Source organism: Thamnophis elegans, chromosome 1, assembly GCF_009769535.1.
Source record: "Thamnophis elegans isolate rThaEle1 chromosome 1, rThaEle1.pri, whole genome shotgun sequence".
Taxonomy (NCBI): Eukaryota; Metazoa; Chordata; class Lepidosauria; order Squamata; family Colubridae; genus Thamnophis; species Thamnophis elegans.
Genome location: NC_045541.1, coordinates 118,647,552 through 118,675,530, shown reverse-complemented (window position 1 = coordinate 118,675,530; position 27,979 = coordinate 118,647,552). Strand labels below are relative to the sequence as shown.

The following is a 27,979-nucleotide window of genomic DNA, read 5'->3' as shown; positions in this document are numbered from 1 at the left end:
GCGGGCGGGTCGCTCCGAGGTTGGCAAAGCCCAGTTTAGGGTGACGTCTGACAGCTCGGTCGGACCGCTACAGTGCCGTCCCTCGGGAAGGGCGGGAGGGCCCCGCGGTTCTGGCCCGCCTCCTCCGGATGCGCTTACTCTAAGCTATTCAGAGCCTCCCGCCGTTTCCCGAGCGATTGTGGGTTTCGATTGTTCTCGAAAACGGAACGGGAACTTGCTCCAAAAGCCGCGCTCGGGCTGCGACTTATGAGCTTGCTCCCGTTGCCTAAGCCGGTTTGTGGGGGTCTGCAATCGTTTTGGCCTCAGGATGCGCTACTGTGGCTGGCGGGGGAAAAAAGGGCTGGGTCCGGTTCGTTGATGTCTGGGTGGGTTGTTCAGGGCCCGGCTAGTTTGTTTTTGGAACGTAATGCAAATTTAAGCAACTGGGTTAACTCAGGAAATCGTGGTTCGGTTTTAAAAGGAGAGTGCGCGGTACGAACACCGTCACTTCGTACGAAGGTCAATGCACCGACAGTGAAAATCGGGCTGAGGAAAATAAGATCAGTCAAATTCTGCTTGCTATTGATTATTAGAAAGGTGCCGTTCTTGCCTTTCTTAGAGGTTATTAGGACAGTTTATAAGAAAATGTCATAAAATAAATTTAATACACTGAAATACTCCTTCATCTACATTGTTGTACATCTTTTTTTTAATGGAGGGGTGAGGGAAGAGAAGAGACCCATCCTTTTCTTGATGTCAGAAAAAATACTGTAAGTAACAAGCAGATCTGCAGTAGACTATCTTAGATGCTGACTGAAAAGTTTCCTTGATTACAAACCACCCACACTACACCCTCAGGTGGTAAGAAAGCCACATAGAAGGTCTGCTAAATGTTTCTAGATTTGGATTTGGTATATATGATGTCAGAGATACATTCATACTCTATTAAGATACAATGGGTATTGGATAAACCAAACTGGCTGCAGTCGTATTACCCTCAACGCCCAAATATATATACATTTAATCACATTAGGGACTACTAGGGTGTTGTGTGAACTCGGTAGTTACGCTGGTTCTGACATTTCAAATGAACAACAGCATTTTGCACTAGATTTGGGGGTAGCTCCAGAGTCAATGCCGGAATTACCATACTAGATGAAACAATAACATGGTTTCTTTAATTTAGGCTCAACATCCTACATGACTTCAGCCATTGCTTATGACTTGTACGGAAAAGATTTTGGTGAGAGTCCAGTTGTTTCCGAATGGTTCCTTAGGGAAGCTCGGTTGAATTTTGTGAGTAGATTGACCTTTTTCACTGTGAAAGGCTTGTAGTTTCACTCAAGAGAACAGACTGACTGTCTTACCTAGTAAAAACTCACAAGATGTGTATACTCAGGAGACCATCACTTCAAAACATGTAGTTTTCTGAGTGGCCTTGTCTTACTTACCTTCATGCAAACAGCAATTCATTTTTATATACTGTGCTTAGAAGAGGAACACAATGTATTATTTAAAACAGTTCATTTAAGAATACTGATTATTGTGACAGGTGTCTGTAACAACCTTCTTTCTTTTTGTTGTTGGTTTTGTTTTGCAAATATATTACGACTTTGATCTGCTCTGCCAGACAAGATTGTGCCTATTGGCAGTCACTGAAACTGAAGTGAAAATAATAAAGGGAAGCATTGAACTATACATCTTTAGGCAAATACAACTAAAAGAACTGATGAACAGGTGTGTAGTAGAATAATTTAATTCATTAAATGTGGGAATTTAATTGGGTTTTAATGAGTTAACTCATGGGAAAGGATGTAGGTTTATTTAAAATGAAACAAACAAACAAGCCCCAAAACCTGGCATCCCAAATTGTTATACAATAACTGCAGAATACCAGTACAATTGGGTTTTGGAGCAACAATGTTTTATTAACATCGTAATCAAACCAGTGTGTCTTGACTGTAAAAACATTTTAAATTTGGTTCAAATGCTCTGTTAAGAGCCAAGGTGGCGCAGTGGTTAAATGCAGCACTGCAGGCTACTGCTAGATCAGCAGTTCAGCGGTTCAAATCTCACCGGCTCAGGGTTGACTCAGCCTTCCATCCTTCCGAGGTGGGTAAAATGAGGACCCAGATTGTTGGGGGCAATATGCTGACTCTCTGTAAACCGCTTAGAGAGGCCTGAAAGGCCTATGAAGCGGTATATAAGTCTACTGCTATTGCTATTGCTATTGCTATTAACATATATTTGAGAAATATAGATGTGTGTGTGTATATATAATTAAGCCTCTACCCTGGATACCAATTTCTGCCTGTTGTGACTACGGCAAAAAAAACCTCTTCAGAAAGGTGTCAGACTTGTTTCAAAGCTATTGTTATCTGCTTGATTGTTTATCTGGAGTTTATCCCTGCTTATCTGAGTGTAGGCTGCTGGAAAGGACGTGTTCTGGTCTTTTTATTTCCTTCTTAGCTTTTTTAGTGTCTTTTGACTGGTTTGTAAAGGTAGTTTATCTCTATGTATCTGTTGATGGCTAATTTGTCTGAATGCCAAGTTTCCAGGAATTCCCTAGTGTTAGTGAATTTAGCTTGATTTAGAATGATCTCAGTTCTAGGATGCTGTAATGTGTTAAGTTATCAGATGTTTTTTGATAAAGATGTGTGGCCATCCGTTTTGTTTCTTCCTTTTTCTGGTGTTCTGGATTGCTGCAGTGCCTTTGTACTCATCTTATATTCTTAACTCCTTTTATGGGTGGTTGGGATGTTATTTTCGTAATGGAGTACTTGGTTAGTATGTGTTGTTTAGGCAGAAACATTATGCCTTCAAGGTGATATAACATTTTGGACTCAAGCATGCATATATTCATTTCCCATTTGTTTATACTTAATTAACAATTCCAGTAGAACTAACTTCCATATAGATCTTAGGATCTCTGCTTCTAAAACTTGAAATTGATATCAGTTCAAGAAAGAACTAAGCTTTCATAAAATAATTACAAAACTTGTTTTTGTATTTTGGGGCATTCTGGATTCATATCTTCCCATTTTGGTTGTATTCTTTGAATTCTGTAAACTGAAAACAATCATGAGTTCTGAAGCTGAATACAACAGACAACATATTATTTATGTTGTCTTCAAATAGTTAAAATAAGCATTTTTCTGAGAAATATGTTATTGGTGGATTAGACCAGATTGCACAAAGCACTTTCAAAAAAAATATTCTTTAGTTTATTGTTAAAGAATTAACAATTGCATTTCAAAATCATTTACAGGAACTGACATCTATTTGGAAGTTTTTTGTCTGCTACTCTCTTGTCTTTTCTCTCTGGCTAATATTTAGCCTTTGTCCATTGTATTTATCACCTAAAGTTGACAGGTTATTAGATTTTTTTTTCCTGCAAGTCATCTATTAACTGTTTGGGGAAATTATATATCTAGGAAAAAGCGAGAATAAAGCTATTTCTAATTTCAGTCAAGGAAAAAATTGAGACACAATAGATCTTTCAACTTAAAAAGCCATCAAATTTAATTACTCTTTCTTGTTTATGGATTAGTGAACGGCATCTGGGTATGTATTCTTATATACAACAGGAAATAGACATGCTGCGTTTAAAAGACTTCAGTGACCTGAAGTAATACTGTAACTCATAATTTTTAATTTTTATTTAAAAATTATTGTTAAGGATATTGGAAAAAGGCTGGGAAAATGGGACTAAGATCAGTCTTCCTCAACTTAGTGCCCTCCCGATGGCTTTTTCTTTTGAGTCAGTGCTGCTGGAGACTGGGACACTACAGCATTATAGCAATAACTCCTACTGCTTTTGAAAATGCCTTTTCCTCCCAATAGGAAAAATATACTTAATGCTTTCTCATGTAAGTATAGCTCTTTGTGGGAATAATGGAATGAATCCCTGATTCATCTTAGATCATGTATTAAGGAGGGAGCATGTCTTAAACATCAGCTTCTGTGAAGCAACAGTAGTCTAATTGTAAGCTTCCCACATGCATGCAATTAATCATTGTGTGACATAGAAGTAGGGCTGGTCCCATGCAGGAGGGCTCCTTTTCCATTAACCAATTTTCTGCCTCAACAAATATAGTTCATGTTGGCTTAACACTGGCTAACTTCGCACACACTTCAAATAAGCAGATCTTATCACTCACTAAAATACTTTGAAGTATGCAAAACACTATTTTGACAGTCACATTTCACTTGAGAAATGGACAATAGTTTCATTTCTGCCAAATATTTTCACCCCTTGCCTGCCAATAGAGATGAATGGAGCCTGTGGATTTCTATGCAAAAATTAGCATTGGGTAAGGAAGAATTTAGCATTGGGTAAGGAAAATCCAAAATCTTCCCTCACTCATAGTATGGTTTGTTGATTATTAGTGTGATGTATTATTCCAGCCAACTGTAGATAATGTATAAATCATGGTTGAACAATATGTGAATCCAGACATTAACAGAATACTGTCCAGGACTGTCCAGACAGGCACCAAACTCCATTTTAACTATTACTCCTAGTTACAATTCCTTCAATTTCTCATTTTCTCACTTTCCATTGGAAACAAAGGTACTCATGAGAGGGGGGTGGGATCTGTATCTTTTTCCTGGTTAAAGTGAGACATAGGAACAAACTATATCAGGGATCTCCAACCTTGGCAACTTTTAAGACTTCCCAGCCAGGAATTCTGGGAATTGAAAGTCTTAAAGTTGCCAAGATTGGAGACCCCTGAAGTACCATATCTTTCAGAGTATAAGACGCACTGGAGTATAAGACGTACAAAGGTTTTGAAGAGGCAATTTTTTAAAAAAGTAGGTAGGTAGAGGGATAGAGAGGGAGAGAAAGAGAGAGAAATACAGTAGGTGATAGGGAGAGGGAGTAGTTAAGTAGGTAGGTAAATAAAGGGATATATATAGAGAGAAATAGAGAGAGATAGAGAGTGTGTAGGTAGGTAGGTGGGTGGAGGGATAGAGAGAGAGAAATAGAAAGATAGAGAGAAATACAGTAGATAGGGAGAAAGAGAGAGAGTAGGTAGGTTCATAGGTAGAGGTATAGAGAGAAATAGAGAGAAATACAGTAGATAGGTAGGGAGAAAGAGAGAGAGTAGGTAGGTAGGTAGAGAAAGGGAAAGAGAGAGAAACAGAGAGAGAGAAATACAGTAGGTAGATAGGGAGAGAGTGTGTGTAGGTAGGGAGGGAGGGAGGGAGAGGGAGAGAGAAATACAGTAGATGGGGAGGGAGGGAGAGTAGTTAGGTAGGTAGATAAAGGGATAGAGAGAGAGCAATAGTGAGAGGGAAATACAGTGGGTAGGTAGGGAGAAAGAGAGAGAGTGTGTAGGTAGGTAGAGGGATAGAGAGAGAGAAATAGAGAGAAATACAGTAGGTAGGTATGTGTTTCTGCTGGCACAGCACTTGATCAATGTAATTCTCATCAATCAGTTAAAGAGCTATCCAAAAAGAAAAAAAAAGTTTTTGCATTCTGCAAACCTCCCAAAATCGGCCCATTTTTCATGAAAATGGGCCTGTCCCCCCCCCAAAAGCATGAATAGCCAGGGGGGGCTTGCAGAGTGCTCGGAGGGGGCAAAAACGAGCAAAATACGACCTGTTTTTTGTGAAAATGGGCCCATTTTTTGTCAAAAAAATTGCATCCATAGCCTTATGGAGGCTTATAGAGTGCTGCTGGGAGCTGGGGGGGGGCAAAAAACGGCCCATTTTCCACTTGTTTCTGCCCTCCCCAGCCCCCAGGAGCTCTCTGAAACCCTCCATAAGGGTATGCACGGCCATTTTGGTGAAGGGGCGGGGCTTCAGGAGGCAAAAAATGATGTATTTGGTGTATAAGACGCACCCAGATTTTCAGCCTCTTTTTTGAGGAAAAAAGGTGCGTCATACTCCGAAAAATACAGTATATAACAAATGGCTAATCCTATCTGTATGGTAAGTATCAGTGATGACTAAATTAATCAGATTACAGTGCCTATATTTTATAAGTTAAACTCATTTAAATTGCTGAAAAGTTCTATAGTGAGCAATCAAACTCTGTTGTGATCAGATCCCTGAAGCAAAATCTGAGACAAGCCAAGAATCTCATTTAGTAAGTCACAGGTCTCTCCTTCAGTCACAAGGTAACAGTGCAGTGGTACTTTTAAAATGGCATTTCCTTTCCAAAGATAGAGCTTCTGATGCAGAGATAGATTTCCTTCGTCTTATCAATGCCAAATTCAAAAGACTGCGTATTTTAAGCTTTATGTGCTGCAATTTTTTTAGTCTTTTGTTACTTTCAAGCATTGAAAACCTACCTCATATAACTATGTTACAAGCTGTCCTCACCCACTGCTCTCCGCAAGGTGATGTACTAGCATCTGATTTCCCCAGTCAATTGCTTGGAATGGAAATATTGAATGAATTTGGCTAGGAAACAAAACAGCATTTCTATCATAGTACAGAATCTTACTTATTCATCCTCCCTAGTTTCATGGCTGCATGATTTGAATGCTACTCTTTTGAACTCTGTCCACTGCAGTTATAATAATTGCATAATTAATAATAAAACCCTCAAAATGCAACACAGTTTAACCAAGGAAAGTATTTACAAATCTAGTAAAAATCCATATTTATTGGTTTAATTAGGATATATTTGTAATTATAATCCTGTCCTACTGAATGAAAACACAGAAGAAAGCTATCAGCCAGAGTGTATGAAGAAAATCAATTTATGGCTGAGCAGCTAACCCTTATCTTCTGTATTACTCTGAGTTGGTTACCTTTGAAAGTTTACAAGCCAGTGCAGTGTTATATATGTTGTAATTTATGAATTACACCATGCAACTCTCTGTGCAAGTAGCCTTTCTGTTGCATGAAAATATAATTCAAATTATTGCTGTTTCAGGTCTGTAAAGTTCATTTATTTGTTTACTTTGTTTTACCTACATCCCTGTCAACAGTTCTCCAGCTGAGATGATGGAAAGTTCTGAAAAATCAAATGTGGAATAGTATTTTTCAGAAAACCTTAATTTTTATTTGCAAAAATATTGTGAATTAATTCAAGAAAAAATGCTAGGAAGCATGTTGTTTGAGGATCAACAGATGCTCTTTTCTAACAATTGCAAATGTCAGTAGCTGTGATATTTTCTGTGGGGTACAAAAGCACCTTCAAAAACCAGTTGTCTTTATAAACGCCTTTAGCTTTAAAGCTTTAGAACCAAAAGTAACATGAAGTGTTTAAGAACCTCATTAGTTGTGAAGTGTTTAAAGCAGCTTAACTGGAATTGCACTAAAAGAGCCCACTTTGAGAAGGAGTATGGTATTTAAGAAATGGGTAAGGCAGAGGGTATGTCTTGGTGATTATATTTAATTGTATTTCACAGAGTCCAGAATTACTCTTTAACCATACCTCACAAGGGATTACCAACTTGAGGCAGTGGGGGGGCTCAATAGTTTTAATAGAAAGATCCTGCTAGGAGCGCTGGGTAAGGGATTTCCTTGGAGATCAGGTTAAAAGGGGAAGAGTGAATCTGTTCAAAAGAAAACCTGAAGTACTAGATGTGCAGCTGCTTATGAAGACCGTTTAGTCATGAGGAAGTAAGGACCAGATTTCTCTTTTCCTTTAAAATAGCACAAAGTCCAATGGTGATTTATATTCATTTCTTCGACAGATAGATGTAATCGAATCATAATCACAAAAGGGGTGAGCCAACCAGAAAATGAAACAAGTGAGTCATGAAGACATTTCTATAGCAGGTAAAAGAGCTTGATTGGCATGAATAGGATGCCTTCTCCTTTTGCAGCAGAGGTGCACTGGAAGCAGTCAGGCATAGGTCAAGCCAAGTTTAGGCAAAATTTAAAAGCAGGAGAAATTAGGCTTTTTAGGAAAAGGTAGCATTTATTTTAAAAATTCCCCCACAAAGCTAAGAGCAATATAGAATAGGGAGGTAGTGCTAGTTACTGGGAAAGAAAGTGGCATTTGGCAAGGCAATTGTGTCCTTTTTTAAGTGATGTTAAGAGTAGACATGGACCAAGGCAGGAGGGTCAAACTCATGTTGTCACGTGATGTGTTGGAGCTTTCCCCCACCCCTTTGCTAAACTGGGAGTGGGCATAGTCAGCATGTGACGTATTTGGCCCCGGGGGCCGTGAGTTTGACCCCTTCCAGACTAAGGAGAGGTTAAAGTCTCCTCTTTACAGAGTTCCCTGGTAGACACTACTTAAAAATTGCAATTGTGGAGATAAAATTAAGAGGAACCACCACATACACCCTCTTGAACTTAAACATATGTATTCAATAAAGAAGTATTTTATGACTTGATATGATAAATGGCTAATAAGTACTGATCCTAATTTTTACCTTGCAATAATTATGAAGGAGTGGTAGGAGCATGCAGGCAGAAGGAAAATACTGGTCCCCTTTTCCATTCCTAAGATTTTGTACTGTAAACGCCACTCTGATTATTTTAAATCCTTTATTTCCCCTAAAATTCTCAAGCCCAACTTAAATACTTGGAGAAAATTATTGGGAGTGGGGAGAATCTATTGAGAAAAATGGTATGGTAGAACATAGGGGTTGTCCACCTCATTTGGTAAAACCTTTAAATCTTTTCTATTTACAGTTTTTAAAGAATGGATGAGAGATAAAATTGCTACGCTCTGCACCGATAAATCTATCAGTGAAAAAGTCAGGGTTGCTTCCCTCCATCAATCACCTTCCTTACTGCATATCTACGTGAATATGTTTATTCAGCATATCAAAGCTAATCTTGTACAAACCATGAGTAAAGAGGTCATCCATTGGTCTGCTTATCCAAGGCCCACCACCTTAGTTAATAATCCTATCCATCCCTACATGGCTGAAACGTAGTTTTTGTTGTTTAATTAAATGATATACTATCTAGGGACAGAAGTAAATAAATATATTTTTCAATGGCTCATTAAAAGTGGGAGTCACAATGGATGGCAGAGATTTTCAAATGTGTGGAAGAAATAGTGTGATTGGTTGCAAGGGCTTACTTGGGAGCCGTTTTAGCCTCCGGATGTTATGTTTTAATATTAATTCTAGAATATTCTTCCCTATCAAGTCTAGTATCATAAGAAGCCCAAATAATATGAATTGTTTATCTAACTGAATGTTAGATAAAAAAGCTTCTGGTCTGAATGACACACAAACTGTATTTCTAGTTTAGCATGTTCTGGCAATGCATCCATTGAAGCTGGCCTGCAATTTTGGGAAGAAAAATACCTTGTATGAGAAAAAAAATCAGATAATATGTGAGTACGTGACTCTTTAGCATGCTTTTATCTCAATTTCATTGCAGATACAGTTGATTTTCATATCATAAAAGCGGAGTTGCTTTTTGGTACCTTTAAAAAACATGTATCCATACAGTTTCCTTGCTATAGCACAAGGAGAGTCCATGCTAAGTGTTTCTAGAGGATTGTGTATACCACAGCTTGCACTTAATTGTCCACCCAAAGCTGATGCACCCTGAGGAGAACTTGTTTTTTTTCCCCCTCTTAGATGTTGGATAGGTTATAGCACAGTCACCCTAGAGTTGGGAACTATGTGGTTGGAGATCTTGTGGTCCCTTGCATATTGCTTCTTTTTGTATGTTTTTATATATCTGGTGAAGCTGCCTAGAATCTCTTTGGAATTGGGTGACCTAGAAGCTCAACATATAAATAACAGTTTTAGCACCTACCCCACAGATACCATAAATCCCTTTCTCAAATTTCAGCTCTAAAAAGGGTTGTCCAGCAACTTTATAAATTCATAGGACCACTAGATGGCAGCCTAAAAGTCCTGCTAACTTTTGGTGGGCACCTACAGAAAGATGAACAGTTGACCAACCAACTGAAAAATTGCAATGTGTGGAATAACAAGAGTGTTGTGTGACCCAGTTGGAAGCTCAATTCTCATGAAAAGTATCCCTGGAATTTCAGCTGAAAGAATCACAGCCCTTAGACTGTTGTGTGTTAAACACACAACCTAGATCTGTTCCAGGTAAACAACGGCACAAATACAGGAGCAGAAGCTTTATGGCATTGTGGTTCCTCCTGGCTTTAGGAAGCAAAGTGGTTGTGTGGATGAAGCAGAACTCGGCAATGGGCATTAATAGGGCTTGAGTATTCACTATAACTGCTCTAGAATAATGCTCCTTAAGTCACAATAAGATTCAAATTTGCACCTCATATAATATGAGACCTGAAATATCTAAAGCTAAAAGCAAGAATGTAATAATCAACAAAGTATTTCAGAGTTCAGAATTTAACTAAAAATCTCCAGACTGATTTTCTGATTCCATTTTGGATTTAGGAGCTAATGGAAAAATAAGTAATAACATGATTCTCAGAGAATTGTCTTATATTGTACCATGTTATACAATCACAGCTAATTATTAAGTTCATACACTGGACAAGCAAAAAGGTAGGTTAGCTTTAGCTTAGCATACTATGTTAACTCAGCCTGTAACTAGAGCAAGTCTCCAAGTTAAGAATGTCCAGGTTTAAAGATAACCCATAGTTAAGAATAGAGCTTATTACAGAAAAATTCAAGTTAAAAACATAATTATACAGTTTAAGTGCACAACGATTCAAGTCTATTACACAATAGTACTTATACAGTATTATATAATAGTATTCATTTTTAAATTAGAGACTGAATCACTGTGCTTTTCAGAGGGATGTACTGTATATCTTACATAGATTTTGGGATGAAAAAGAAAAAAATTATTGTAGAAAGTCAAGTTTATTTCATGCTAAAACAAACATTGTTGAATTTCAGAACGTAGTTCATAATGACACAGAATTCACTTAACCAACTATACTCATATTAAACTTGTGCTATCAGGTGGTGCAAGTTACTTCTGGTCAAAACAGGCAGGTCATTTACTTTTTACAAGTTGTAAAAAGCTCCAATTAAATATAGTTGCTACATCCAGTAAATCCAGAAAGCTATAAGTAGATCTGTACACTAAAAGAGGAAACAGCTCTCTCTGAATGTGCTCATTTTTTTCTGAAAAAAAAAAGAGGTTTCATTGAGAGTAGAAAACACTCATTTTTCCCATTACATTTGAACCTGGGCAGTTTTTGAAATAAATCTGAAGGAAAAAAGTCATAACAACGTTTCCTTTCCATTTCATAAAGAACTCTATTTAATGAATACTTCAAGTGACTACATCATATTACTTTTTCTCACCCTGATTTTCAGATCTCACTCCCTGGGGAATCACCTACTATCTATTGTAAGCATCCAGCTATCTATGAAGTGTGTGACTGAGCTGAAGCAATAGTCTGTTAAAATAATCATGTGCTTGCAATCCCCCAATCACATAGCTAAAAATAAGCCACAAGCTGGCTGAAAACATTGTGTGTGTCTATGTGGGTATTTTGGGTAATTTCTGTTCTGTTATGGCAAAGCATTTCCATCTCAAAGCACATTTTAAGCTTATAGGGACTGGTCACTTAGCAATGTACAATCCTGTGAAGGTTGACTTAGTTCCAAACTCCTGAGAACTGTCTCCTCCCCCTGCGCTCTGTCTCCACAGTCATGGGACTGCATGTTAGGTGCTTAACAACCAGCCTGCATTTATGGCAGTTTGCATTGTCCCAGAGTCATGTGATCATGTTTTGCAACAGTTTTGCTGAAAACCAACATTTACTTCCTATTTTTGGCAAAACTGGCCCATAGCAAACCATTGTTTATTTAATGACCACAGCAACCACTTTATGACTACGTGTGCTTTATGACTGCTACCTTTGCTTAATGACCACAATACTGAGTTGTAAAATCGAATGGGTGACCTGTCCTACAACCATCACAATCCATTACGGTTGTAAGTCAAGGACTACCTGAATTCCCTTTTTTGGCAATGACATCCATCATCCCTCTCTGTAGAACTTAAAAGAAAAATAACTTTAAACATCTCACGCACGTATGCCCGCCACCTGTGCAAATGGAGCTTCGCATGCCACTTACAGTGCCCAGTTCCCAACAGGCTGCAGACCGGCACCAGGCCACGGACTGGAAGTTGGGGACCCTGTCATACAACATGCTAGGATGAAACCTTCTAATATTATAATGATTATAATAATTTGGTGGTGTAATTATTATTATAATAACATAACCAGCAAAACTAAATCAAATAGAATAAAATGAAAATTGCCAACATTACAGCTGGAATCACATATCATACTAAGAAACTACAGTTCATCTGAACATGGCTTTAACATTGATTATAAGCTTCAACAAATTTGATTCAGCACTTTACAAGGAATTGCCCAAAACAAAGCTACTTTATGTAAGTGTAACAAAATTACATATCTTTGAAGTTTATAATTTATCTTACAATGTTGCCAGGAAAAGGTCCTTCCATAGTCACAACTTCTATTACCAGTTCTTCCCAAACAGTTTGAACTGATTTTTGAAACGCAAAGATCAGTGCTTTTGGGATCAGAAACTGAAAAGGCAGGATTAGGGTTCCTGTTCACATACTTCTTTTACGTTGGTGCAAATTCCAAATAATAGGAAAGGGAAAGCCATCAAGACACCATCTCTGTTTTTTGAGAACACATATCAAATAATAGCATCTTAGGAAGACATGTCAGCTTAACATCTGTGATGTTGGAGGGCAGGCTAACAGAAGTTGCATGCTGGTAATATGCTAGTTTCTCCTAATGAGGAACCAACACACCTGCATAGTCTTATCTTTCAGAAGGGAAAATGGTTAAAGTTCATTTTGAGATGAAACCACAGCTGACATAGAAATAAATAAGCTCTATTAAGAAACAGATGCATGGCAAAGAAATGGAGAAGCATCCTTAGGTCCAAATAGTTAAGGGGGGGGGGGGTAGGTTCTGAGAACTCAAGGAAGTTTCCTATCTTTCTAGTTCAGATGCAAATCAGGCTGAACTAGTAGTTTCTTCTTTCTGGTCAGCTGTTTGCACATCATAGAAGGCCTGGTTTTCTTATTCCTTGGAAGAGGTTGAGCAACTGATCTAAGAGAAAAAGTCTTTCCTGAGAAATAAAAGTTGTATAACTAATACTTTTACATTCAGCTTATTTATGTTTGAATAAAAACAGATCCCCCCTTGTCCCTCAGCTCCATAGTCATTGTTCTTTTTTATTTTTTCAAAATTATAAAAAATAAGTTCCTCATTGTATCACAGTCTGAAATATTTGATCTATTGGTATTTGGAATATCCTGGAAATAGGTTGTAGATAAACATATGTTAGCAATAGCAATAGCAGTTAGACTTATATACCGCTTCATAGGGCTTTCAGCCCTCTCTAAGCGGTTTACAGAGTCAGCATATCGCCCCCACAGTCTGGGTCCTCATTTCACCCACCTCGGAAGGATGGAAGGCTGAGTTAACCTTGAGCCGGTGAGATTAGAACCGCTGAACTGCAGATAACAGTCAGCTGAAGTGGCCCGCAGTACTGCACCCTAACCACTGCGCCACCTCGGCTCTTGTTGCAAAAAAAGGAACACAAATAACTAGATTTCTATCCTCCATGACCCATCATTACCTACATGAGTATCCTCCAGATCCGTTGGGACTATTTCCAGAAACATGCTGGGATTGATAGTTTCCACACATGTAAAAGGCCAAATTTCAGGAAATGTTGCTTTATCCAGGTGTTGGGACATCTCATATTATTTAAGAATTGTTTGTTTGTGTTCTATCCATCTTTCATTTCAGGAGCTCAAGATAATGTACATAGGGCTCTCTCCTGGTTTTTTCCCCCCCATGCTTTCCTTCAATTTTTTCACTTGTTTATAAGATAGGTTAGGGTGAAATAAAATGTATGATTTCTTAATAATTTAATAAATTAATATGATAAATTATTTATAATTTGTGACATGGCCGGCTCATCATTAAGAAGGACTACGTATTTGGGGCTATTGCACAAGTGACTGGAATAGATCATCAGTCTGATAACACACATCTAATCATATATTCATTTGTATAATTTAAATTGTGATGGAACAATAGGCCATTCTCCCCCAAAAGCAATACTTTGTACAGCTGCCAATGGCCTTTGCCAGCTGAGAAGCCTGGATTACTTTCTCCCTAGAGTCCACTCAAGAAGCCTAAATGAGTGGCTTCTATTGAGTTCTTAATTACATTTAGGGCTCATATTCAAGCGTGCTTAATACAAATTAATTACCTCCTAGCTCTCTATAGCTGCTCTTTTGAGTGAATTAGCAAGGTGGTCAAAAGTTGGTTTCCTTGCTCATTCTATAAAATATTACTACATATGGAACAGGAACTTTACTTCCTTTCAATGTTTGTGAATCTTTACTTAGGAGAATTGTACATATCTGTATTATCCTGCCCTATTATTGTTAGATTTTGTATCCTGCCTTCTTTATATATTTTGGTAAGGAGCATGGTGGGCTGGGGTGGTTAGGACACTAGGATGGAGATTAGCAAGCCCATGTTTGAGACCTGGGTGCTTCCATGCAGTGGGGTTGAATTTCCATCCAGCTGCTGCAGGAGACATGAAAGGAGCTCCCAACTGGGTGTGCCCTGGGCAAGGGTGATGTGATGTCATCAGATAATCCTTCCAAACCAGAAGTACCTTCGTGCTTCTGGCACAAGTGCAAGCAATATGTTTTGATTTACTCAAGGCAGATAGATGATAGAGATAGATAGATAGATAGATAGATAGATAGATAGATAGATAGATAGATAGATAGATAGATAGATAGATGATAGATAGATAGATAGATAGATAACGAGAGACAGAGAGAGATGATAGAGATAGATAAGAGAGAGAGAGATGATATAGATAAATGAGATAGAGATAGAGAGAGATGATAGATAGATAGATAGATAGATAGATAGATAGATAGATAGATAGATAGATAGATAGATGATAGATAGATAGATAGATAGATAGATGCAGGCAGGTAGGCAGGCAGGCAGGCAGGCTCCCATAATTCCCCAGCCAGTACTGAAGTCCATACATTTTAAAGTTATCAAGTGTGAAAAGTGCAGAATACGTCTCTCCAGGTGTTACAAAATATGTGTCTTTTTTATATGAGGAGAACTAGAAATGTCAAAAAGGCAGGCTTGTAGAAATTGCTTTCTGTTTGGTGGAAAAAGTAATCATCTCAATGGAAGCTTATCTGCCAGAGTTTGTCCTTTAAAAAAAAGAAGGCAAAGTCATTGTATATTGGGGAAAAGGAGATAAAGATGCTATGTCATTTCTGGAAAATGTTTTTATTTTCCCTCTGAGGGAAATTGATCAATTGTGCTGGCTAGGCATTTTGACAATTATAACCCCACACATATCTGGAAGTCACCAGGTTTGGAGCTGTGCTAGAGAGTTTATTAGCAGCTTCTTTCATGAAGCTGAATGTTTTTTTCTTGGAAAGGAAACATTATTAGTGTTGATGAGATTCATTATTTCAACTTAATTCACTTCATTGGTTGTTATGGGAAAAATAGGAAAAAGGACGAAGAAGTGGGATATAAATTAGGAAATAAATAAATAAATAAATACTACTTTGGTTATGCAGAGGTTTACTAGGCAAGGTACTGTGTGACTACAGAGGAAATAGCTTTCTCATTGATTACACCTAGACTTTTAAATTTGATCACTGCTTTTGTTTTATGAGCTAGATGTATATGCCACTTTTCCCCTAGAGTTTCACAGACCAAAGCAGCAGCTTTCCTGAGATTTGTTTCTTAGTATTTTATGTTAAAACATCTAGTTAAGAAAAAAAGTGGCTTCATGTTAAATTTAATTTTTAAAATGTATTTTGTTCCAAAACTTTTGAAAATTTTTACATGTCTGCCACATATGGTAAAAATTCTCCCTCTGTCTTATGGCAGTTCCAACATTTATTACTATATAAATTGTCTATCTTGGCAATTAATGATAGGATTGTATAGCACCTTATAAAACTTTATATACCAGTTTTCTTTTAAGTTGCAATTTGGAGTAAATGTTACAGATTTGTTCCATAATTCTTCCCTCTGGAGAGGGTAGCTAAATAATGTAACAAAATAAAATAAATAATATCTAAATAACATTTTACATATACATCCTAATATATGGTCTTGATTCTGTAGAACATTTTAAATTTTCTCATTTTTTTAAAGAAGCACTTTCTCATTATCGAGGTCTGTTTTTATTGTTGATATATCAATCATGATGATATATTCCAACCTTCAACAAAAGCCTGGTAAAGATAGATTCCCCTTTCTTTAGATTGTTTGGCCTCACAAAAGTAATTTACTGATTTTAGTTTGGCCCACTGGGATTGAGAAATCATGATTAATACCTACCATACCTAGTTTAGCATCCCCAAGAACATTCAGAAATATACAGCTAAGGGTTGTTGTTGGCAAATAACAGTTATCTGGGGTAATATTTTTAATAAATTAAGTTCTTTTATCACTCTCCTTAAAATAAAAATTTTAAAGTAGCCTGGAAATTTGGATACAATCCACTCACTGTCATTATGTAAAGGGAGGCCTGATATTGTCTGGGACACTGAAGATAATAATATAACATTGTGCAGTCCCTTCCTCACTCCCTCCTTCCCTTTACAGTATCCTTCCTCTGGAGTACTGAAGGAATGAAGATTTTACAGTATCTTTCCCCTGCCACGCCCACCAAGCCATGCCCACAGAACCGGTAGTAAAAAAAATTGAATCCCACCACTGCCTCCTTCCCTCAAAAACTTACAATAATTAAAACCACATATAAAAATGTTAACTAACAATTGATCTATATACACACAAACACACACACACACACACACACACAGTGAAATACTATTAATTAAAATAAACAATTAAACAATGAAGACAAAGAAGTTCCTTTAAGTTCCTTAAAATCAACATACAAATATATTAAAAGGCCTGAGAAAATCAAAACATCTTTGCCTAATGCTGACAAGATAGTAAAGTTCCAGGACCACATCTGAACCATAACATAGGAGGACACCTGGAGCAGGTTTATGGTTTATAGGTAAGCACATTGTATGCGGTTTTATGTAATAAACCATAATTTAAGCCATAGTATAATGTGACATGGAAACCTAATCATATGCATATTAACGAGAAACAAATTTAAGTAGCAATATAATATTTAACACACATAGACACACACACAGAGACTCCATTAGTTTGTTTTGTTGCTAAAAGTAAAAATAGCCTTTTGGCTTATACAAAAATCAGAAGATTTATACCTATTACAAAAAATAAATAAAACAAAAGTGTAAAATCTGTTCAATTAAAATCCTTATTTATGCTGTATTCTTAAAGTATTATTATTATACAATATTTTAAATGAACAGTTTTGCGATTGAGATATATTCTTTGTCATTAGTGGAGGGGTCAAATACCTTTTCTTGGGGAAAATCTTTTATTATTTTGGCAGCTATGCTAAGTTCTGCTGCTTACCAGATTAAAGATGGCAGTAAGGTATGTTACAACTGGGCCTCAACAAACTTGCTCTGCAGTCCCCAGTTTCCTTGGGTTTTAGCCCTGTAGTGAAATTGAATTTTATAGTAAGGCACAATTTCAAATTAATGTGTATAGGGTTTGACTGCACACAGTTCCATTGTGAATTTACTGTACACAAACTTATTAATATAAACATCTTTATTTTTTTCAGTAATTCAATAGTATAATATAAAAAACCTAGTTTCATTTTGAGAGCATCCTAGTTTTCACTAATGTCTCAAAAACTAAGAAGATTGTAAAAACAAGACCATAATCTTCTATGCTGTCCCACAAAAGCCATAAATATTATTCAACTTGTTAGATCAGTATAAGTTGAAGGGTTAGAGGAGCTGCTGCTACACAACTATTTTGCATATGTCTTCCATGTCAACTTTTGGTTAGAAAGGAAGCTGAACTAGGCAATGTGGTCCCTCAAAATTCCATCTACTATAGTAATTGTGCAGGCAGAAATTGGATTCATAATTTATCCACAATAACAACCTGCAGATACATGGGATAGATTCCTGCCCAAAACTATGCAACCAGAGACTCTTTACAACTTTTGTGAAATAACATGCAGGTTCTTTTCTTTTCTTATTTCCTGAGAGTGTGAAGAATTGAAATGATTTTACATTCTCTCCTGAAGCTGGAAATACTATTCTCTGCATCCTGGTAGAGAGAGGTTCCTTGAGGATGGGCTTCACATGAGTCCAGAAGCTTGGAAGACTAACCTCTAGTCCTGTTGACTGATCAAGATTGGATTCAGTTTACAATTGATTCCTGTATCACATACATTCCCCCCACCCCCACTGCCGCTCTAGTACACAAGGAGAATAAATACTGGGAAATGTCAGATCAGGTAAGCAATGATGCAATTAGGTAAACAGAGGTTGGATGTAACTGGGGAAACTGTATGAGTGGAGACTAGCAAAGGCACGAGTGAAGGAACCATAGCAAATTCCAGGTGTTTGCCATAGTCAACCTGAGAATAGGGAAGGAGGAGAGAGAAAAAACCCCAATGCCAACACTAATTGCAACATTTACCAATCCATTTATTCATACCACATCTAACAGGTGGTTCTCTGTTAGATGTGGAACTGAAAGATATTTGAATAAAAATGACATAGCAACAACATATGTTATAGGAAATGAGTACTATATATCTAATGAGCAATATGCAAAAGTAAACTTTTTCCTCTTGCAAGAAGTTTCAAAAACAATGATGTTATTATAAGTTAAATAACCACTGAGCTCACCATTTCTGTGGTGTTCTCTAGTTGTTTCTCATCTTGGTTTATGGCATGTAATATTAGCGTTTTTATTGAATGCTGCCTCTATATAAATAGGAATGGAATTTTCAAGCAAAGAGAATTGGAGACAAAAAATCCCATTTGCAAAAAAGAAAAAAAAAAGTGACCTCTACTTTGGTATTGATCTCCTTAAGCCCGAAGAGTCCCAACTAAAAGGTGTTAATATTATATCCAATTTATTTTCAGAACTTGTGCACAAATTGTAAGATTGTTTCTAAATAAAGAAATACTGTTCCCAGGTAAACAAATCTCAGTATGACAAAATATATGAAGTTTTATTATTCCAGGAGAAACATTCCAGAAAGAGGCTAAAATCATATAGTTGTTAAGTTATTTTGTTACCCCCACCAATTGTGGCTTAGTTAATGTTGTTGTTAGTCATGAAGTCGTATCCAACCCATTGAGACCCCATGGACAACGTTCCCCCAGGCCTTCCTGTCCTCTACCTCTGGAGTCCATTTAAGCTCATACTTACTGCTTCAGTGATTCCATCCAGCCACGTCGTTCTCTATCGTCCCTTTCTTCTTTTGCCCTCAATCTTTCCCACATTAGGCTCTTCTCCAATGAGTCCTTCCTTCTCATTAGGTGGCCAAAGTGTTTAAGTTTCATCTTCAGGATCTGGCCTTCTAAAGAGCAGTCAGGGTTAAGGCTTAGATAATAAGCTGGAATTACTGTATTTTTTAGACTATAAGACACACCAGAGTATAAGAAGCACCAAGATTTTGAAGAGGTATTTTTTAAAAAGTTTTTGCCCTTCCTGACCCCCAAGACCACCCTGCAGGCCTCCCAAACCCTCTGCACATCCTGTTTTTTTGTGAAAAGGAAGAATGCAGAGAGTTTGAGAAGCCTACAAAGTGCTCCTGGGGGGAAGGGAAGGGCAAAAATGCAATGCATGGGGGATTTCTGAAGCGAAAAACAGGCCCATTTTTAGCAAAAATTGGGTATGCAGAGAGTTTGGGAGGCCTGTAGTGTGCTCCTGGGGACTGGGGAGGGCAAAAATGAGCAAAAATGGTGCGTTTTTCACGAAAATGGGCTCATTTTTTTCAAAAATACAGGGCGTGTAGAGAGTTTGGAAGGGCTGCGCAGTGTTCGTGGGGACTTGGGAAGGCAAAAACTGCCCTGTTTTTGTGAAAAACAGGCCCATTTGCATTCGTTTTTGCCTTCCCCAGTCCCAAGAGCACCCTACAGGCCTCCTAAACTCTTTGCATACCTTGTTTTTTTTTTTTTTAAATGGGCCTGTTTTCACAAAAAACAAGTCCATTTTTTGCTCGTTTTTGCCCGTTCCCAGCCCCCAGGAGCACTTTGCAGGCCTCCCAAACTCTCTGTGCATCCATTTTTGCGAAAAATTGGATGTGCAGGGCTGGGTTTCGGGAGGCCAAAAATGCTGTATTCAGTGTATAGGTGGCACCCAGATTTTCACCCTCTTTTTTGAGGGAAAAAGGTGCATCTTATACTCCAAAAAATACGGTAAGTTAGTGTTGGTACAAGAAATTTGGTTTCTTAGACCTTAGTTAGATGAGTTCATCTTGTGCCAGCAATCCATGAGCTAACTAACATGAGCTAGTTAGATCATGGATTTCTGGCACAAGATGAACTGGAAAAATTGTATCTGGCTGAAGAATGGCAAGTTTGATTAGGAAGGTTGATTACTATCTATAGTCTTTCATTTGTAGATGTTTCTTATATCTGTCATAAACAAGGGCATAAAGTTATACATTACTGGTAATCCTCGACTTAAAGTCAGTCACTTAGCAACTGTTAGTTACAATGGACTCTAGAAAAGGGACAAAATTCTGATGGCTGTACCCCGTCACACGGTTACATTTTGGATGCTTGGCAACCAGCCTGCATTAACATCCATTTGCTGTGATCACGTGGTTTGCTGTGATTTACAACATTTTTGGCAGAAAGTGGCATTTCTTTCAGGTTTCTGACAAAAACTGACCTATGGCAAACTGGATTTCAGGACCTCTATGTTCACTTTATGCCTACTGTATTCATTTTATGACTGCCACAGAAAAGCTTGTAAAAATGGCTGCAGTCATTGGTGACCAGCTTAACAACTGCCATGAATTATGACCAAAATTGCAGGTTCAACTATGGCCATAAGTCAAGGACTACCTGTATGTCAAGCTCTGAATAGTTCTTTCCTTAGGCTGGGAAGAGTCAATGGACTCAGATAATTCACAGGTATTTATGGTAATGGTGAGCATTCTGGAGTTACCAGTTATGGAGCTAATTTCAGTTTGTAATTCTATGTCTTCTTTTCTTTGATATATACTATTTTGGCTTTATCATGGCCCACAGAGATTAACTGTTCTTTAGATAAATCAGGGATGGCTTATTTATTTTTAAAGATAAAAACCTGAGCGCTGTAGAAAGTGGGAGTATTGCTCAAATGAGGCGCCTTGAACCACCTAAAAAGAAATAAGCATGGGAAATAAGCAAACTGAGCTTGAGTCCCTTGTACAGAAAATACAATTTAATACAAATAGAAGAGAGATACTGTAAAGAAGTTTGAGAGCTATGACTAGAAGATGGACATTTTCAAAAGAAACACAAGAGAAAGGGAAGACTGTATGTTAACTGTTTCCATTCCTGCTTGGAAATCCCTAGAATGAATCTGGCAGTGCTACTGAGAACATCTGGATTAAAATAAATAGAAGAACAAATAACAGCAATGGCTGTTATGACTGTCGATTGTTGCCAATCTACTAAGAAAAAAAAAATGCAGTTCTTTTTAAAAGACATGAAGTTATAATGATGGGAAACTTTACTCCAAGTATCTGGAAAAGAATTAAAGCAGGATTGTGCCAGGACATTCCTGGCTTTTATGCTGATCCTTTTCGTTGTCAAAGAAGAGTGGAAGACGCTTGAGGATCAAGTGACAAGTAATTGTGAAAGTGAAAATAGCAGGGACTTTATAGGGGAAAATGAAATGCTGGAATTCTTGATTTTAAGGAAACGTAAATAAATGCATGACTTGGACTTCGAAATAGAGGTTTTAAGAAACTCTGAAATAAATATAATCAAAGCAAAAAAAGGAGTCAGAGTTCCTAAAGAAAGAAAATACATACTGTATACTAAAAGCACACAGTAATTGCAACCAATTTCAGTAACAGAAAAATAAAGACAGTTGAAGGAATTTGTGGTTGCATGAAAAGCTTAGTTAAAATCTAAAAAAAAAAAAACAGGCATACATAGGAAATGGAAAGAGGGCTAAATTAAAAGGAAAATGAAGGTAGCCTGAAAATCTAGGATAAGTGTCAGAAAAATAAAAATTCAAAATAAGCTGAAATTAATGAAGGATGCTAGGAATAGCATAGCAACACCTTATTTAGTTATGAAAATGAAATGACAATCTGTATATTATTGTTCAGTGAAGACAGCAAATGGTTTAATAGATAACTAAAGGGAGAGTTTATTGACTTCTGTTTTATTCAGTTTTTCCAATAGAAATATGTTCCATCAGGTAACTGTGCAAAGTGAGGTGAAGGAGAAGGAATGAAGCTTGAACATTATTTATGAATGAGTTTAAATCTGCAGATTCAGATGAACTGTATCCTAAGGTACTAGACAACTGATGGTCTGGCTCTAGCTTTCTGTAATATCTGTGACCGCATGCCAGGAAGAAATGGTTATTTAAAAAATGTGGAGGGGGGGATGCAGCAAACTACAGGCCACTCTGACATGGATATCTGGAAAGATTCTAAAGTAGATCAGAAAGAGATCAATCTGTGTCTCTTTAATTCATGGCAGTACAGTAATTAGCAGAGGGCAGCATGGATTTGTCAAGAACAAATCTTATCAATTAATGTTATCTTATTTTTGCTTGGGTATCTGCTTTAATAAATTGTGAGAACATTGAAGACATAATATAATTTGAGTTCATCAAAGCATTTGAGAAAGTGATTCATGACATGCCTATTAGCAAGCAAAGTGTGATTTAGATGGCATGACAATTAAGTGGCTATACAGCTGGCTCAAAAGAAATCACAATTCAAGAGAGTTTTTCAATGAATTCTCCTCAAACTGGAGAGAGGTCCAGAGTACATTAAGTCCCTTACTTTGCAATATTTATATTACATAATTATTCATTGAATAGCTGGAATGAATGCTTATCAGATTTGTAGATCATAGAAAACCGGGTCAAATATCTACTAACTCAGAATTGAAAACAAGCATGATAGGTTGGCAAACTGGACTGAAAGAAATTGAAATAAATGCAACACTCAAGAGATAGGGACAAATCAAGAGCCCAGATATAGAATGAGGAGTATCTGACTTGGTAATCTTGCTTGTGGAAAATATTTTGGAATAGTCATTGATTGCAAACTGAATAAGAGCCAAATGTGTGATCTGAGTGCATAAAAGATAAATGCAGTTTTAGACTGCATCAATAGAAGTATAATTTCCAAATCATGGAAGGTAATCATTCCACTTTATTTGCTTTCGTTAGAATAATATCTTGTGCAGCACCTGCAAACATCTAACACAGGTGCCTTATTGTATGAAGCTTTGGGGATAAAAGAGAAGAGAGGTTCTACTTGGTCTTCATCATTCAGTAGAGGTTTCCCCTTTGTATAGGGTATCAGAAAGATTTGGGTTGGGCTGAGGATAGAGACAAGACTGCACATATCTGTTTCCCCAACACCAAGGATAAAGAATAATGTGCAGGAATAAGGACTCTGAAACAAAAGGCAGCAAGAGGTAATAGCCAGATGGACCACCAAATCCACCAACCCTTCCTCAGCAAAACTCTCAGGTTCTTAATGGACTTCCAAAGCACCATAAATGGGGAAAAAGGCCTGCATTGTGCTATTGCACAATGGTTAGTTATCACGCAGATTTTCTACTGCCACTTCTCCCACTTTGGTAATCATTCTACATACATGGAGACTGCTTGGGTAGGAAGGTTACATACACTACACACAAAAGGCAGCATTCTATATGAATAGCCAAAACGTATGTAAATTGGAAGCTTAAATATTAAGCTCTTACAAGTATCTGTTAGGGCAGGAAAAGCTGTGTTTTATCCATGCACTACAGTAGATTTTACATTCTCGGTCTAGAGCTGTAACTATACATTCTCCTAAACTAAGAAACTGTCAAAGCTGTTGGTAAAATTCAGGTATCATAAATAGTTATACAGAGGTGAAATGTAGGAAGAATGCCTCCAGGTATAAATTTATACAAGAGGGAGACAGATCACTGCTTGAATTTTTAGTGAGGTGGAGGCTTCTGGCAAAAATCCCCTTTTCACTGTTTTTCAGTGTCATCCAACTAAGTCCCTCCTTATCAAGGTCTATTTTCTAATCTCCAGGAAATCATAACCCAGTTCCAGGAAGACAAAACTGTTCTCCTACACTGAGTGGGTAGGAAGAGATTCCATAACAACTTATTGAGGTAATTGTTATTCCTTATTACTTGTTTTCAGGCTATCCTGCAGATCTCTGATGCAGTGATGGAATACTTTTTTTTTTACTACCGGTTCTGTGGGCGTGGCTTGATGGACGAGGCATGGTTTGGTGGCCATGGCAGGGGAAGGTTACTGCAAAATCCCTATTCCTCCTGATCATCTGGGACTCGGGAGGCAGAGAATAGATGGGGACAGGGCCAGTCAGAGGTGGTATTTACCGGTTCTCCGAACTACTCAAAATTTCTTCAGAACTGGTCAGAACCTGCTGAATACCACCTCTACTCTAATAGTACAATGCCATTTTGGGGGGAAAGAGTCCACCCTCACCATTGAAAACCAGCATTTGGGGGACAGTTCCATACTCCATGACTAAAATTAACCACACTTTGAATAAATCAGAAATGGCCAAATTGATATATCACTCTATTAACTGGTTAGACTCACAATTCACACCAATACATTTATCAATTGTAGTATACTGAATAATCATAATGGCTAGAATCACAAATTATACTAATATCTACCAGATCGTAGTATGACTTAGTATGCTTTTTAAATCTGAGTTCATATGCTTCACCAAAATGCAATTTTTTTGGTTTTGGCTTAACACGATGTGTGGAACAACCATTTGTGATCTGTAGGCATGGTTTACAATTTAGCAGAATGTGAGCACAACTATCATGGCTTATTCAGAGGTGGGTTACATAAAAACCTAAGGAGAAATGCCATTTCTATATTCTAGGGAAAATGGTGGTTTTTAATAGACATTAGAGAATTAGAGAATAAAATACTTTTAAAAAGTCATGTTAATCAAGTTTAAAGAAATTTGGCCTTCACTGTAGAATTTTCAAATGAAAATTTCTAACTAAAGGTATTTTCCAAGCTTTTTAATATCACAAATTCAACAAAACAGGCACTTTGGTTTTCCAATTTTTCACTTTCAACTAGCAGGTGATAAATCATTCAAAATATTTCAGAAATAAGCATAATGTTCAATTTACATTATTTTGTAAAGTTACATTGACTTATATGAATTCAATTTTTTATATTAATGTTTGATTTTCTCTTAACTTCAAACCATAGGAGCCAACCTATGTCAGCGGCAACCTGATAACCTGTTGACCAACTGAAAGTATCTTTTTAAAAATCAATTGATTCATAGCCATTTTTTAATATTTAGTACTTCTGAATTATTTTTGGCTGGTTGGATTTTCACATTGCAGTAATACATTTACTCAGATTTTGCTTAGTATTATGTGTGAACCAGGAGATATTTTGATCAGAAATTAAAATAACTGTTTGATCGATCAATAAGCAATGTTTAGCCACCAAATTCAGCTCTGGCGCCCAGCAGGGTATACAGGCAATGACAGTCCCTGCCATCTCTATTTGCAGCCCATCCTCTAGATAAAGCAGTTCTTCACTTCCCCAATCCAACCTGTGGATGATATAATTATCACCGACAGACAGTTTAAGGGTTATGGCTCACTTATCAAAGCTTTAGGCTGCAATAAAGCCGGTATCTTAAGTTGCTTGAGTCTCTGGAGATCATCTGCCCCTCAGGGCTCTTCCTCCCTCTCTTTAAATCTCCCCCACTTTCCCCCTTTAAATCTTCATTTTGTTGGTATTCTTTTTGGTTGTTGTCGCCCACTTCTTTCGAAGCTTAGCTAAAAATATGTAAAATGTTTAAAATAGCCACTTAGATTAAATCTTGGTCAGTGAAAATTGATATGTCAATAAAATGTAAAAATAAACATAATAAAATACAAAATGGAATAAAAGCTACTGACCTTCTTTTACAAGATCAACATTCTAGAGAGAGAGAGAGAAATTAAAAATACAAAAACATGATACATTTTTAGGAATATTCAGTTTTTTCCTCCTCAGATTAGATATTATTTTTACCTATTATTTGATTTTTATTCCTTTATTATTTTAAGTAACTCAAGGTGGAAAACATACACATTAGTCATCCCTCTTTCTATTTTTCCTACAGCAACAACCCCGTGAAGTGGGTTGGATTGAGAGAGAATGACTGGCCCAAAGACGCCCAGCTGCCTTTCATGCCTAAAATGGGGCTAAAACTCACAATCTCCTGATTTCTAGTCTGATGCCTTTACTTCTAGACTAGATCAAACTGGCTTAGTGCATTTCCCGTCAACTGTGGTTTTATCAAAAATCCATGGTTAAGATACAGCATGGTTTAATGTGAAATATGGATCATCTACTTTCTCTTTTTGTTGTTCAAAGTTCTTGTATGCTTATAGTTGAACAGATTACAATTTCAAAAAGCTATTTTGGCAGGCAAATGGGAGAATGACAGAAGAAGGGAAATGATGTATCTAAGTGAAGGTGCCCTGCAAATTATTTTTATCATTTGCCAAGAATCCAGCAGCAATAGCTGCTTCATTTTAAGATGTCAGAGATTGTGCTGCAATTTAAGAATAATTTTTCCAGAAAGAAAATAATAGTACAGAGGAAGTACTCTAACTTTTCATATCAAGACTTACATCACTTTTTATGCAGGACAATTGGAAGCGAAATTGCCTTCGGCATGGGTTCAAGATCATTCACTTTAGATGAATTATTATCTTCATGAACAAATGATCTATCATGCTTTAAAACACATTTGATTAGAATAATTTATAAAAGAAGTAAAGGAACAGAAATCTCTGCAGAGCCCTGTGAAGTACTGTTTTCTAATTGGGAACAGATCACTTAGTGAAAATTAAACTGAATTTGAATTATTCAAACAAACTTTACACAGCTAATTTTTCTATCATCTAAGAGGTGGTAGTGATAACGTTACTCTATGTGTGACATCTGAGAAGCTAAAAACAATAACCTGTCCTGCATGAACAACTTAGGCTGTGAGGCATCATGAGACAGTTCACTAGGGCAAGGAAGTGGTCCAGATCCAAAGATATGTCATGAATGCACCTGCCAGAAACACCTTAAAACACCTGCATCTTTTCCTGGGTCCACCCAGCTATCTTCTCCAACTGCTGCATGATCCCAGGAAAAATTGCTTGGATTTAGGGTGTTCTGGGCAAATGCTACATGCATGGTCACAATCACATTTTGTCTTAGATTGCTGTGATGTTTTATATAACCTATTCATGACTTTGCAAAGCCAAACAGAAGATGTACTGTTTTTCTGGACTGAGAGTTATATTTGACTTTTGAGTGGGATGCCAAGGACACTTAAAAAAAATAGTGGGTCAGGCCAGGACAAAAACTAAATTTTATTTCAGTTATAGTAAGTTAAATGTAAACATAGTTAAAATGATTCATCATCAGGGTACCTCAGAATTAGGCCTGGTTGCAAATAAATAGTATAGTATAAACAATATACTGTTACATATTATATTTTGATAACAATTTTTAGAAATTCCTAGGATGTAAAAGTGAAAGATTTATTTTGTATTGGAAGGAAATATTTCTTGTCCTAAAGAACCACCATGGGAAATGCTTTCTATTAAATCAAGGGCTGAACAAGTGTGTAATGATGTATGGGTAACAGAAAAAAAGTGAATATATTTATTCTTTTAGCATCGGTACCATGGTTATCATTGAAATTGTTACTTAGTTGAGTAAAGTTGTATAATGAAATATCTGTAAGAAAATAACTATGCTCTCAGATAACATTAAGGACCCAACAATTCAATCCTCATCTACAAATATTCTTTTCTATTAGTCATGGTTTATTTAACTGTGGTTTATTAAATTACAGCAATAGCATTAGCACTTAGACTGCTTCACAGTGCTTTACAGCCCTCTCTAAGCGATGACAGAGTCAGCATATTACCCCCAATAATC

The 27,979-nt window shown here is 37.0% G+C and overlaps 1 long non-coding RNA gene across 4 annotated transcripts; it reads left to right on the top strand.

The window, feature by feature from the left end:
- The first annotated feature begins 53 nt into the window (after positions 1 to 53).
- LOC116518777 lies at positions 54 to 27,961 on the top strand. Of its 4 annotated transcripts, XR_004256582.1 has the most exons (6): positions 54 to 365; positions 1,166 to 1,275; positions 1,610 to 1,716; positions 18,078 to 18,290; positions 24,065 to 24,147; positions 25,244 to 26,134. It is a non-coding gene; the product is annotated as an uncharacterized LOC116518777 (long non-coding RNA). The 4 variants fall into 4 exon arrangements; XR_004256580.1 differs by lacking the exon at positions 25,244 to 26,134 and adding an exon at positions 26,157 to 27,961 and having other exon boundaries at positions 54 to 1,275; XR_004256579.1 differs by having other exon boundaries at positions 54 to 1,275; positions 25,244 to 26,133.
- Positions 27,962 to 27,979: the final 18 nt, after the last annotated feature.